This window comes from Schistocerca serialis, chromosome 4 (assembly GCF_023864345.2).
Source record: "Schistocerca serialis cubense isolate TAMUIC-IGC-003099 chromosome 4, iqSchSeri2.2, whole genome shotgun sequence".
NCBI lineage: Eukaryota > Metazoa > Arthropoda > Insecta > Orthoptera > Acrididae > Schistocerca > Schistocerca serialis.
Genome location: NC_064641.1, coordinates 867,600,927 through 867,616,942, shown reverse-complemented (window position 1 = coordinate 867,616,942; position 16,016 = coordinate 867,600,927).

Here is a 16,016-nt window from a genome sequence, read left to right as displayed (position 1 = left end):
TTGTTCGGAACGAGTATTTCTGCTGTGCTGTTCAGATAGTAATGTAATGGCTGAAGATAAGTAAGACGGAGTCTGATGATTGAGAAGACGATGGAGTAAACATCAAGTATGGTAGTCCCTGCGTTTATCAGCACGTAGCCACGATAATTGTTGATAGGTTGGAGGGATATGATCGTTATAACGAACGTCACAAATATTTCGGACGCAAGCATTCATCGCCAGTTCAAGCCTGTGATAGTTTTCGTACGAAAGTCCTTGAAGAGTAGCATCGCCACAGTCGAGAATAGGGTGTGCTAGAGATTCTACGAGCTTCGTCAGTAATCGAACACGGATCTCTTGCCCACTTGGCAGATGCACTAAACACTACGCCAGCCTGGCACAGTGGCTTTGTACAGATGCGCACACTACCCTAAAGAGTTTTCCTCCTTAATCCAAATTTCCATTCACACTTCAGCCCACTTGGTATTCCGCCTAAAAGCGAAGAGCATTGCAGAGGCTCTCCAACTGTATTGGAATAGCACCTCACCATCGACGAAGTCAGTCAGGAAGTCCCGTTTCGTTCGATGCTGATATACCATTTCAATACAATTGAAGTGCCCCTGCATTGTTATTCGAGTTTAGTGGAAATACCAAGTGGGCTGAGATGTGCTTAGGAACTGAGAAGGAAAACTTGTTACAGTAGTGCGTGCAGCTGCGCAAACCCACTGCGCGAGAGTGGCGTAGTGATTAGCACATGTGCCTACTGAGCAGGAGACCCGAATTCGAATACCGGCCTTGGTACAAATTTTCGTTCATTGCTTCATTCTTCTTGTATACACGATAGATCCTTGAGACTTGTAAAGATCTGTGGTACCATAAATAGTTTTGCTTAAATTTATATTCGATGTTAACAAATTCCCTTTTTCAGGTACACCCTTCTAACTATTACTAGTCTGCATTTTACATCTTACTATTTTGGCTACTACCGCTTGTTTTGATGCCCAAGTAGCGGAACTGGTAGACTCCGTTTATTGTCTCATTTACTAAACTAACTCTATCACTATAACCAGATTTAATTCGACTACATTTCATTATCCTTGTTTTACCTTTGCTGATATTCTCCCTACAACCTGTTTTCAAGACATTATCCATCCGTTCAACTTCTCTTGCAAATAGTTTGTCGTGTCTGAAAGAATTACAGTGTCATCAGCAAACGTCAAAGCTTTCATTTCTTCTCTGTCACCGTGATTTCTATGCCATACTCCTCCTTGATTTCCTTCACTGGTTGCTCTAAGTAGTAACAGGAAAACATTTGGGAGAGGCTGGAAACCTGTCTTACTCCCTTCTCAACTACTGCTTCCCTTATACGCCCCTCGAGTATTATAACTGCAGTCTGATACCCGCACAAGTTTTAGGCAACCTTTCGATCCATGTATTTCCCCCCCCCCCCCCCCCCCCCCCCCCGCCTACCTTCAGAATTTCAGTGTATTGCAATCATCATTGTCAAAAGATTAAAAACACCATGTAATTTATGAAACTAAGTCAAACAGTGTTATCTACTCTCACAAAAATTTACATTGAACAGCAAAAAATATAGGAGTCATGCACTACCTAATCTGGTGATATGTTATAGCACAGTCTCTCCTAACAAGCGACTCGACACGCCTAGTTCGACTCGTTAGAGGTCGGTGAACAACTCCGTGGCTCACAGGAAGACTAAACCTTTACTTTCGCGTCAAAGCATCCATTTCCTCACTTGTACGATCCAGTGCTCGCCGTCACGTCATCCCTCCTTTTGATTTCCTGTGTTCGCGACTACAGGAAAAAATGAACGGATCGAAAAAAAAGAGGAGCGGAAGAGAAAAAGCGCTGGCGCCCTCTACTATCCCGAGGGCGTGTAAACGGCCGTGGCGGACCAATTGGCGCGCTAGCTGCCCCAGTATCGCCGGCTGACCGCCTCATAAATATTAACACCCCGTTCGCTCTCCTCCGCCCGTGAGAGGACGTATAAAAAGGCAGGCGGTTACACTGAACACCGCGTGAGGGCTGCAATTTTTTTACACTCCGTCTGCCAGTAGTAACTCGCCTCCAAGCTAATACCCATTATTACTCGCGTCTGTTGAAGAGCTATGACCTAGTAAGGTTATTCGTAGTACAGAATACTTCGCTACGTAGAGAAGTGCACGAAACTTGCCTAGCTGGAGTAGGTTTGTATTAACGTACAGCGGTGCCCATACGCTGTTGCCTGACCTTATTCTGAACCAAACATTACTTACTATTTTTGATGATGCATGGTAACTTAATGATGTTCTTCTCTAGGCTACAGTCATTAATAGGTTCCTCTATATACATAAAAGAATGCAGAATGATTGCAGACCTAAAAACACACGGTTAACGCAAGCAGGAGATCCCGGGTTCGAATCCAGGTCTGGCACACATCTTCACTCGACGCCGCTGACTCTACATGAAGTCCCGATGCAGCTGACATCATGAATTCCTTCCTTTTTCTTTGCATTCTCTATCCCCCACTTTCAGTTTACGTAATAACTACTACACTACTGGCCATTAAAATTGCCACACCAAGAAGAAATGCAGATGATAAACGCGTATTCATTGGACAAATAGATTATACTAGAACTGACATGTGATTACATTTTCTCGCAATTTGGGTGCATAGATCCTGAGAAATCAGTACCCAGAACAACCACCTCTGGCCGTAACAACGGCCTTGATACGCCTGGGCATTGAGTCAAACAGAGCTTGGATGGCGTGTACAGGTACAGCTGCCCATGCAGCTTCAACACGATACCTCAGTTCATCAAGAGTAGTGACTGACCTATTGTGAAGAGCCAGTTCCTCGGCCACCATTGACCAGACGTTTTCAATTTGTAAGAGATCTGGAGAATGTGGTGGCCAGGGCAGTAGTCGAACATTTTCTGTATCCAGAAAGGCCCATACCGGTCCTGCAGCATGCGGTCGTGCATTATCCTGCTGAAATGTAGGGTTTCGCAGGGATCGAATGAAGGGTAGAGCCACGGGTCGTAACACATCTTAAATGTAACGTCCACTGTTGAAAGTGCCGTCAATGAGAACAAGAGGTGACCGAGACGTGTAACGAATGGCACCCCATACCATCACGTCGGCTGATACGCCAGTATGGCGATGACGAATACACGCTTCCAATGTGCGTTCACGGCGATGTCGCCAAACACGAATGCGACCATCATGATGCTGTAAACAGAACCTGAATTCATTCGAAAAAATGACGTTTTGCCATTCGTGCACCCGGGTTCGTCGTTGAGTACAGCATCGCAGGCGCTCCTGTCTGTGATGCAGCGTCGAGGGTAACCGCAGCCATTGTCTCCGAGCTGATAGTACATGCTGATGCAAACGCCGTCAAACCGTTCGTGCAGATGGTTGTTGTCTTGCAAAGGTCCACATCTGTTGACTCAGGGATCGAGACGTGGCTGCACGATTCTTTACAGCCATGCGGATAAGAGGCCTGCCATCTCGACTGCTAGTCATACGAAGCCGTTGGGATCTAGCACGGTGTTCCGTTTTACCCTCCTGAACCCACCGATTCCATATTCTGCTAACAGTCATTGGATCTCGACCAACGCGAGCAACAATGACGCGATACGATAAACCGCAATCACGATAGGCTACAATCCGACCTTTATCAAAGTCGGAAACGTGATGGTACGCATTTCTCCTCCTTACACGAGGCATCGCAACAACGTTTCACCAGCCAACGCCGGTCAACCGCTGTTTGTGTGTGAGAAATCGGTGGAAACTTTCCTCGTGTCAGCACGTTGTAGGTGTCGCCATCGGTGCCAAACTTGTGTGCGTGCTCTGAAAAGCTAATCATTTGCATATCACAGTATCTTCTTCCTGTCGGTTAAATTTCGCATCTGTGGCACGTCATCTTCGTGGTGTAGGAATTTTAATGACCAGGAGTGTATTTTATATTCCACACACGCACACACACACACACACACACACACACACACACACACACACACACACATACACACACACACACAAATCTGTAGCTCAGATTAATCGACGAGTTACAGGTCTCAACATTCGGTACAGCTCTCACTACTGCAATGAGTTCTGTCCAAGTATGTACGCAACTTAACTGCAGCGCCATTGATCAAAAGCCAATCAGAATAGAGCACTGAGGGGGAAATATTGCCCTGCAGTAACAGCAACAAAGATAATTATTTTTGACGTCACTGAGGAACCGCAACGACAGCAGTTAATTCATGCATTCTATAAAATGTGTGTGTGTTTTCCGCATCTCCACGTCTCCTCCTAAACAACACAACCTGTTTCAACCAAACTTTGTACACGTAGCCCTTACTGTCAGCAACAATCGCTGTGGGTTTAAGAACCGCTTACCTATCCTAGTTCAGGATATTTGACGTCTTAAACTGTCAGACGCGTGAGAAACTGCCGAACTGTGCATGTCGTTTAGATTTACTTCTTTTCTACTAATTCTACTGGCAACACATTTTTCCGACATATCCACATATGCCGCCTAACGAACGTGTAAAATTACATCGCTGTACGACACATAGATCGGGAGAGATGACGTCATGAACACTAAGATGCATGTAAAACTGTAGTGCCGTGCACGGCGTTTATATGTATTAGTTCTTTGCCACTAAGTCTGTTCGCAGCATATTTCATTGACAGTTACGGCATATGCCGCAGAATGTATCTACACAAACACGAGGGCTATTCGGAAAGTAAGGAACGATAGGTCTCGAAATGGAAAGCACAGTGAAAATCAAAACTGTTTGATTTGCAACGGTTAGCTACACCTTCCAGCTACTACTCTACACATTCGCCGCTCAGACTTAGACATCTGCCGTAGTGTTGTACCATCTTTTCTATTCCCTCGTTATGCTTTTCGACAATTTTCTACTCTGGACTGCAGCTCGTTGTCTGTGTCAAAATATTGTTCTCACAGCCAGCGGTTCATCTGAGCAGAGATGAACCTCAGGGGTAGCCAATAACGGGCTGTATTGTGGGTGATCAAACACTTCCCATCGGAAACGCTACAGGAGCATCTTCATTGCCCCTGCAGAGTGCGGTCGAGAATTGTCGTGTAGAACAAACGGCCGAGAATTGTCGTGTAGAACAAACTGCATGACAGTTATGTTATGTGGATTGCATAGCTTCAGGCGAAATCTTTCGCCAGGCCCTCATACTTGGCGGGAGACGCTAATTTTTAGCCGTCTTTACGTTCTCACTGTGAGCTTAGAAGTGAAAAGAGCGACATGGTGCGATCGACGGGCGTACTAGACATAGTGCCCAACGCATCCGTGCAAAGCTTCATCAGATTTTCACTGTATTTTCCATTTCGTGACCGATCGTTCCTTACTTTCCGAATAACCCTCGTACATCATTGCAGGACACATAGTTCAAGAGATATGACGTCATAAATACCGAGATTTGTGAAAAAATTCCGCATCGTGCGTGAAGTTTTTACACATTCTTGACTACGAAGACGCTTCCACAGTCGAGTCAAGGAAATCCCTAACATCTCGCAGCGCTTTTGACAGCTTTGAACTGCGAAGCGCTAACGCCCGTAGGCTAAAACGAAAGCCATGTATAGGGCTATGAAGAGCGTTGCCATAGAGACGTTTACAAAATCGCGTTCCCGGCACCAGCGTACAGCAACTGTTCAGGATCATGTTTCTTAATTGGGATACAGTACAGTTATACATTATGCGTATTTCACCCCACGATTGATTCATAATTTCAAAAGTCTTTTTGCGAATACATGGAAATGAAATATTTTTGATACTTCACTACAAGCACATTTCATTTTTGGTTTTCGTTTCTAACAGAAAATCTGCTAAGTCCGTATCCGGGCAATGCAGCTAGTACGAGGCCTGTTCAGAAAGTAAGCTCCGATTGATTGCCAAATTGAAACCACAGTGAACATCAGAAATGTTTTACTTGTAACAATTAGCTACACCTTTCAGCTACTTCTCTACGTAGTCGCCGTTCTGACTTAGACTTTTGTCATAGCGTTGTACCAACTTTTCAATAGCCTCATCATAGAAGGCAGCCGCCAGTGCTTTCCGCCAATTCTCCACGCTGGTCTACACCTCGTTGTCTGTGTCAAAATGTTGTTTTCAAAGACAGCGGATCATGTGACCAGAGATGAAACTCAGGGGGAGACAATTGCGGACTGTATTGTGGGTAATCTAACATTTCCATTTGAAAACGATGCAGGAGCATCTTCATTGCCCCTGCAGAATGCGGCTGGGAATTGTCGTGAAGACGAAACAGCACGACAGTTATGTAATGTTAGCTGCATAGCTTCAGGCGAAATTTCTCACCAGGCCCTCGTACTTGGCGGCAGACACTATTTTCTAGACATCTTTACGCACTCACTGCGAGCTCAGAAATGAGAAGAGCGACGTGATGCTAACTGGGGTTATACTAGAGACACTACCCAACACATCTGTGCAAAGCTTTATCGGATTTTCATAATCGTTTCCATTTCGCGACCGATCGGAGCTTACTTTCTGAACGCCCCTCGTATTTTAATAAAAGGCAGCCAAAATCGCTAGAAATGATTTATTTTTAATTCAGGTAACCGGTTTCGGTAGGGACGACAATGTTCAAACCATGGGCCCCAGACGGCGTGAGGGACCGCTTCAGGGAGCCGCTGTTAGGTACTGACTGGTATCCGTTACGAACTTCGTGAACGGCTTCCTCACGTCATCCGGAGTCTTTCGTCTGCAGATGTTCGTATGGACAGAAACTGGTTACGAGAATTATAAAGAAGTAAGTTATTGCATCCCGCACGGCCATTTAGTAAAATAAAAAAAATAGCAACAACAAAGATGTTGACCTGTACAAGAGGAGGAGAGAAAATACGGCTGACTTACTGCAGCTCCCTACAAAAGTATTACCTTGACCTTTGTTAAATAATACCTGCTTGCTGCTATAATGTTGACATACATCGATAGCTACGGGGAACGTTAATGTAGTATAAGGTCGAGACAACCTTTCTGCTTTTGCCTTTTTTAATGCATCAGACTTGCTGTTCTTCGCATAGGCTTTGCGAACTCCTAGTATTTCTCCGCTCTGTTGCTCCTTCCAATGCCAAATCAACTCTTACTGGAGGTCGCAGCAGATGTCCCACTACCAGCCGGCGTGGCCGCACGGTTCTAGGCGCTACAGTCTGGAACCGCGCAACCGCTACGGTCGCAGGTTCGAATCCTGCCTCGGGCATGGATGTGTGTGATGTCCTTAGGTTAGTTAGGTTTAAGTAGTTCTAAGTTCTAGGTGACTGTTGACCTCAGCAGTTAAGTCCCGTAGTGCTCAGAGCCATTTGAACCATTGTGAAGATGTCCCACTAATTCTGTTACCTGATAAGTGTCCTCTATTCAGTTGTTTTTCATCCTTTGCTAATCCGATGGGACCGATGTCCTCTTTGTTTGGTTCCCCCCCCCCCCCCCCAAAAAAAAAAAAAATCAACCAACCAACCAGAATAACGGAAAAAAACTTACTTGGGGAATCTGTATGACCGAATTATAAAATAACATCTATAGACTGAAATTATAGCTAGTAGGAGAACACATTGGCTTTCTCACAGGCTGATCCCGCGTAGGAAACTGATAAAAGAAGAGCTAGAGGAAGAAAGATCCACAAAATTTTCATAGATTTACAAACACATGCCACAACTTATCAATAAAGAATATGCATCGATATCTTGTGAAGAGCACGATAAATACGATGTTGCAGTAAAAAGTTTACGGGGGATTAGAGACAATAATAATAATTATCTCTAATTACTGTCTCTACTTATTTTCTCCAATTATTCTCTGTAATTGGTTATATTACCCAGGAGTTTTCGTATCTCATTTTAATTATTAAACTAAGATACGAAATCCCCGAGCAATACAGCCAACTATAGGCCCTAAACAAGTATATTTTATAGCACCTACCCTGTTTGAATATTATCTGAAAGAAGATCTTTAACGAGTTTAGTATTCACCAATGATCAAACAATTACTACTGGCTGCAGATGACTGTGACACAGAGCACTTTACGAACAAAATATTACGAACACACAATACAGCTGGATTAACAATAATTTTTTTTAAATAAAATGTCTCACTATAGGAAGTAAACGCCCTGTCATCATCATAGCTGAAAAAAACTATACATACATGCCAAAAGAATAAATAACTGTGAGCTATAATATCAGATCAGGGCTCCAGAAAACAAGAAATAGGACAGAGGACAACACAAATTAAACGAGCTAGATAAGCTGAATTCCATCCTTTGGTGAGGTAAGACAAAGAGAGAACAAAACTTATATGAATTAATAATAAAAAGCATGTGTTTTGTGGCGTGGAGTTATGGGATGTGGCAAAATAGAAGCATTATTGCAAGGGAACTTTTTAGAATAAGTTGTAGAATTTCAAAGCGAGGGAAGATCTCAAACCAGGAATCGAACGAAAAACTCAGTGTCTATGAGCTCAGAGGCTGAGATACTACGTTGGCGTCCTCCACACAGGGGAGAAGAGAGCAAGACCCTGGACAGAATGAAGAAATAAAGTGAGGGAGGATACGCCGCGAAGGAACGTAAAAGAAAGTTTATACAGGGATCGAGAGGCTTGCATACGAGGTTGCAAGAAGTTGCCTAAACAGCTGTTAAGAAATCGCTAAATAAATACGAGTACGTTTCCAGCCGTGGTTCTGATCATAACTACCTAGTTGTTGGACAAAAGGATCAGAACACAAGAAACACCCATTGATAAATTTAACAGATCAGGAATATATGAACTCACATGCTGCACCTGCCAGTCAGTGTACATAGGAAAAGCATGCAGAAACTTCAAAACAAGATATTCAGAACATCTCAGAGCTTTAAAAAGCAACAGCTCCCATAGCACATTTGCTGACCACCTTGTAGCCAACAATCACCACCCAACCACAATAGAAGCAGACCAAAGAATTCTAAAATCCAGCCACAGCCTATACAGCAAACTGACCATTGAGGAAAACTTTCATATACAGAAGGCAACAGCACAAGGAAAACAGGTCTTAAACGAATACACTACACTCTGCAAGGGCACACTATTTAACACATTAAAGGAACTTTACAAATAAAAACAGCACAAACGGATAAAGTCTACACACGCACACACACACACACACACACACACACACACACACAAAGATAAAATGCAAACAAAATTCAAATTTGGCGCCGAACTCTCTGGTCAACAAATGTACACTGACTGGGCTGGGACACATAACAAACCACAATCACAATGTGTTCTGGTGAAGTGGAAAGTGTTTTACTACGTTATTTGTGAAAAATACTTGTTACAGTTTCGTGTGCATCTCAACACCTCAGCATTATGCGGATAATGAAAGTACTTGCCACACGAAAACGTAAGTAAAAACGAATATAGGCGCGAAAACATCGCGAAAAACTGGATCACATTCTAGAGAATAGGTTAACTCGCACCAAAAAAAAAAAAAAAATCTCGTCAACATCGTTTGGTTGCAGATGACAAGCTACCTGTAGTAATTAACACACAAGTGATCCAGAAAATTCATGAACTCCAAATGTAAAGGTATTTACTAAAAGAAACGATCTGTTGTTTGAACTAAAAATGCACATCATTTTATAATCATTTAACAAAAATGTTCACATTGCAGAATAAATAAAAACGAAAACACACTGATGATGGCACAGTGGCACCGAAACATGTTTGGGTACTGTGAAAAACGGTGTTTTGCATAACTGGTGGACCTCACATCCAACAATTTTAAATGCAAACACGGCCAGTACAAGGAGCTGCAAATCAAAATGCTGGATATAACTACCTAGATTCGGAATGGAGGGTTTATTAAATACCCCGAGTTCCTGTGGAGTCGTAATTCTTACGTCTGCCCAGGTGGACCATGTCGTCAGCCAAACTTGTCGAGAACATAAGAGGTCGAGATGAAACGTGGGTTTACCACCAGTGATACGCCACCAAGAAATTTGAAGCGCTCGAAAATGTTGTGGCCACCTCAGGCCGCTGACCTCCACGGCAATGAAGGAAGTCAGGACGAGCGGCAGCTTTTGAGACAACAATGCAGGGACCTCGAGCGGTGGCGCAGAGGGACGAAATACGAGCCGCACGATGGAGCAGGGTGTGGCAGGGTCATTCTCGCCAGGTGGCGAACGCCGGCGGTGCGCCTTCTTCCGCCCCTCGCCCCAAAATAGCGCTCTTCGGCCGGGGGGCAGAGGCGAGGGGGGCGGCCCTGGCTTTCTTGCGACCGATGGATGCCCCGGCCAACCTCCAGCGAGAGCCCATATTAAATTCCATTATTATTAAAGAGAGCGGCAGAGATTCGCGCAACGTTGCCTACCGGAGACAGGGGGGCGGGTTCCTCGCAGACGGCGGAGGAGGGGAGGGGAGCGGAGCGGAGAGGGCCGCCCCGCGATAAAAAGGAGGCAGCCGGGGTCCTTAATTACAGGCCGGCGATGAATTTTTTAGTGCCGTTGGCGGCGGCGGCGGGGGCGGCGGCCCCTGGGAGGCGGGCCGAGCATCGGCCCCTGCTGCCGCCCCCACTGCGAGGTACCCGCGCCGCTGTTTGCTCTTCGCTAGATCAACAACACCGGGAGCGAAGCCCGTCTCGGCGGCGCGGTGTGCAAACACTAGCCTTTCGTGTTGCGGCGGATAGTTGGCGGGGCCGGCTGAAAATGGTAATCCTGTACACTGGGGACTCGCGGCCGTAATAACAGAAATGGCAGGCGTTTGTATTTGCTAGAAATTGAGTAAGAGGCTGGGAGGACCTACCTACATAGAAAAGTATGGACATAAACTGATACATGTCCTTTGAAACTGGATGTACCGTCCGTATCGTATCTAATAGGTAAGACCACAAGGGCAAAAACAGAAGAAAGAGACGGAAATGCTTCAGTAAACAAGGATAGGAAAATGAGCTGCCCGCGAGATAACTTCAAATCAGTAGGAGTGGCCGAGTGGTTCTAGGCGCTACAGTCTGGAACTGCGCGACCGCTACGGTCGCAGGTTCGAATCCTGCCTCGGGCATGGATGTGTGTGATGTCCTTATGTTAGTAAGGTTTAAGTAGTTCTAAGTTCTAGGGGACTGATGACCTCAGTAGTTAAGTCCCATAGTGCTCAGAGCCATTTTTTTGCAAATCAATAACTCACCCCGATTACCCCAGTTGTTACCAAAAACTAGATGAATATAATCTGGATCATTTGCGCTCCGATTATATAAAGGCCAATTTTTACCATATTCGTTATTTATGACGTCATATTTCCTTCAATATACTGTGATATACACTAAAGCGCCAAAGAAACTGGTTTAGGCATGCTTATACAGCCGGCCGTGGTGGCTGAGCGGTTCTAGGCGTTTCGGTCTAGGACCGCGCGACCGCTACAGTCGCAAGTTTGAATACTGCCTCGAGCGTGGATGTGTGTGATGTCCTTAGGTTTGTTAGGTTTAAGTAGTTCTAAGTTATAGGGAACTGATGACCTCCGATGTTAAGTCCCATAGTGCTCAGAGCCATTTGTACCATTTGAGCTATGCTTATTCAAATACATAGTTATGTAAACAGGCAGAATACGACACAGCAGTCGACAAAGCCCTTACAGGACAGCAAGTGTCTGGGGCGGTTGTTAGATCGGTTATTGCTGCTACAATGGCAGATTTAAGTTAGTTTGAACGTGGTGTTACATTCGGCAACAAGTGATGGGACACAGCATCTCCGAGGTAGCGATGAAGTGGGGATATTCCTGCACGACCGTTTCACGAGTGTACCGTGAATATCAGGAATCCGGTAAAACATCAAATGCCCGGAACAGAAAAAGGTCCTGCAAGAACGGGGCCAACGACGACTGAACAGAATCTTTCAACGTGACAGAAGTGCAAGCCTTGGCAAATTGCTGCAGATTTCAATAGTGGGCCATCAACAAGTGTCAGCGTGCGAACCATTGAACGAAACATCAACGTCATGGTCGTTCGGAGCCGAAGGCCCATTCGTCTACCCTTGATGACTGCACGACACAAAGCTTCACGCCTCGGCTGGACTCGTCGACACCAACATTGGACTCTTGATGACTGGAAACATGTTGCCTGGTCGGACGAGTCTCGTCAAATTGCATCGAGCGGATGGACGTGTACGGGTATGGAGACAACCTCATGAATCCATGGACCCTGCAAGACAGCAGAGGTCTGTTCAAGCTGGAGGAGGTTCTGTAATGGTGTGGGGCGTGTGCAGTTAAGTGATATGGGGCCCCTGATACGTCTATATAGGACTCGCTGACAGGTGAAACGTACGTAAACATCCTGTCTGATCAACTGCGTCCATTCATGTCCATTGTTCATTCCGGCGGGCTTCCACAATTCCAGCAGGACAATGCGAAATCCCACGCATCCAGAATTGCTACAGAGTGACTCCAGGAACACTCTTTTGAGTTTAAACACTTCCGTGGGCCACCAAACTCACCATATATGAACATTATTGAGCATATCTCGGATGTCTTGCAACGTCCTGTTTAGAAGAGATCTCCATCCCCTCCGTAATCTTAAGGATTTATGGCCAGCCCTGTAGGATTCGTAGTGCCGCGGAGGCTCTACACGATATTAGGCAGTTGTACCAATTTCTTTAGTTCTTCAGTGTAATTTTGCAGGTGCTAACTGCCACACCACGTTATCATTATAAGTCTCACTGGCTCAGCATGAATTGTTTGTACAACCAACCCACACAGCCTATACCTCAACCTCCACTACACCAATAACTTCTGATCTGAAGCTTAAAGTTAGGCACCTCTTCAAGGGACCTACGCCTCCTGGTAAGAGGCGGCGCACGGCCTGGATGGAAGGATCTTAATTGTGGCTCCTCTCTTTTGAGCCCAACCCGACGGATACCTATGGTAGATCGGGGAAAACCACCGTTCAGGTTGTGTTGTCGGCGGGGCCGGGAGGTGCTTGCGCCTGACGTACTCTACTAGGAGCCTTGTAGGCTCAACACAAACTCTTATAGTCATTACCTTCATTAGCATCTTTGAGCCAAGCACAAAATCAGTTACCTCTCTATTGTATATCGTAAATACTTTAGCACGCTGGACATGGAGGTCTTAGTTTCTAGCTTTAACGTACCCTAATCTCTTCAAGTCAAGTTCGTTTTTAGGATGGTAGATGTTAAAGGCACGGTGAGCGACGGCCAGCGTCTTGAGGGTCATCCCCAAGACCCGGGCCGCCGCCCACAACCAGGTGACGGGCAATATTACACCTATCTATTCTCTATTCAATTCTCTTCCTTCCTTCTTTCTAAATATTTAATTTCGTTTTGTTTATTAATATCTCACTTGATTTTGTATTAGTTATAAGTTTTTCTAATGCTGCACAAAAAAAAGATATCAAATGGATGTAAACAAATAGAGCCCGCCTCCACGTGGCGGGACACGAGCAACGGTATGAGTGGGGACGGGAGCCGGTGTGGTGTTACTTTCAGTCACACCGGAACCTGACCCAGTGGCCACATACGACCCACCATACGAACTTAGACGGTGGGTCATAAAAAATAAGCAGCTAGTGAAAAAAAGTATAGAGTAATTCTGAGATAGCATCCTTCAACACGATCGAGCAGCTGTTCATAATGCACGGCCTGTAGCGGAGTGGTTACACGACAATAACATCCCTGTAATGGACTGGCCTGCACAGAGTCCTGACCTGAATCCTATAGTATGGCTTTGAGATGTCTTGAAGCACCGGCTTCGTGCCAGGGCTCACCGACCGACATGAATATATCTCCTCAGCGCAGCACTCCGTGAAGAATGAGCTATCATCCCCCAAGAAACCTTCCAGCGCATGATTGAATGTATGCCTGCGAGAGTGAAAGCTGTCATCAAGGCTAATGTTGGGCCAACACCATACTGAATTCCAGCATTACCAATGGAGGGCGCCACGAACATGTAAGTCATATTCAGAGAGGTGTCCGGATACATTTGATTACATAGTGTATGCAGTAGTCACACCGGTTTTTAAAATAAAACTGGAACTCTTGATATTGCATTCCTTACCAAACTTAAACAAATGCGGATGTAAAGCTGTACACCATGAAAAGGGTACTCGTGGTCACTAGGTTACGAAACGAGATGAAAATGATAAAAATAGCAACTGAAAGAGATTTCCATTGCAAATATCTTGAATTAACTATGTTCTAACCAATCAAACAACATTTACAATACTTCACGTGAGTTACTATTGTACTGAAGAATTTAATTGTCATGTGTAAGCGTCAGTCACTCGAAAACGAGAGTGAGAGAAAAATAAAATTGGCCAGGTGCAAGTAGGATTCGTGCACGGAGGGTTCAGTACAAACCCAATTACGTGTACAGACAGTTCATCCAGCCCGGGAATCGAAGATCCCGAAGATTTTTTCCAATTGTCGACACTGATATTCCCATGGTATCGGTCCCACGGATTTCAAGACTTTCGGGAATGTTTTAATTTCAAGTCTGAAGCCGGATAACAAATCATTTGGAAAGTTTTGGTAAGTTCTATGAGACCAAACTGCTGAGGTCATCGGTCCCTAGGCTTACACACAACTCAGTTTAAATTAATCTAACTTAAGCTGAGGACAGGACTCGAATCTCCGACGGGGGAAGTCGCGCGAACCGTGGGAAGGCGCCCTAGACCGCACAGCTACCCAGCGCGGCATAACAAATGACAAAAGAACTACTTCTTCGTGTGATATAATTACAAATTAACAGTTATCTCAGTCTTTTCCTTTAGTTGTAGTGTGCAACTTTTCTTCTTGCCAAATTTCATGATTCTACTTCAAGAGGTAGTACCCCACAGATTTTAATGAGTCAGTTTACAGGTATCAAAATATGTCACATAAATGGACGTATCTCTTGACTGCATTGATCTAGAAGATTAACATTTTCGTACCACACAAGAACTATAGACATTAGTAAGTGACATAAATTGCAACTTGGTAAAGACGTACATACAATAAGATAGGAGACGAGATACTGGCAGGGGTAAAGCTGTGAGTACCGGGCGTGAGTCGTGCTTCGGTAGCTCAGATGGTAGAGCACTTGCCCGCGAAAGGCAAAGGTGCCGAGTTCGAGTCTCGGTCGGGCACACAGTTTTAATCTGCCAGGAAGTTTCAATAAGATAACAATTGACAAAAAGCTTTTTTCGTGTGATATAGTTACAAGTCTACAGTTTTTTTTATTTTTTCCTTAACTTATGCAGTGAAACCTTACTTCTTGCCAAATTTCATGACTCAACGTCAAGAGGAAGTACCCTATAGGTTTTGATGAGTGATTTTACGAGTGTCAAAATGTGACATAAATGCCCGTATCTTTTCATTGCATTGACTTAGGGCCCAACGTGTGTTATGCCGCCAAGAGACCATAGACTTTAGCATGTGAAATAACATTCCATACGTCGATCCGTTCCTGGAAAATGGGTTCTGAGCTGGCTGACGGACAGGTGGGCAACAAAGTGATCTTGTAATGGTTCTGTTTTTACAGACGTAACCTTAAACATTAAGTAAACTGTTTATTATTTCAAAACTACTCACTGCAACTGTTAATACATTTATTGCACTGAGAGACAAGGCTGTTAATGACTTGAGGAGAAAATGGTGGCCGTTGGAACCATGACTGTGCCCAGTAGCTTACCTCTTCGTCCAAGGAAAATCGACAGCCACGGATATCTTTCTTCAGGGCTTCAAGAACGTGGAAATAGCATGGCGAAAGATTGAACTGTTTGGAGGATGTGTAACGGCTTTCCAGCGAATGTTGTGCAGTGTACTCGAAATAACTTCAAGAACATGTGGGCCTGTCCACATTTCGATTTCTCCCCACGAGATTTCCACAATTTTGGAACACTGAATACAGGTATTCGTGGCCGTCAGTTTGCTTCGGACGAAGAGATGCACGCGTGGGGTGGCTCCAATCATGATTCCGTAGGCAGCCACAAACATTTTCACATGAATACATTGACCGTCTTGT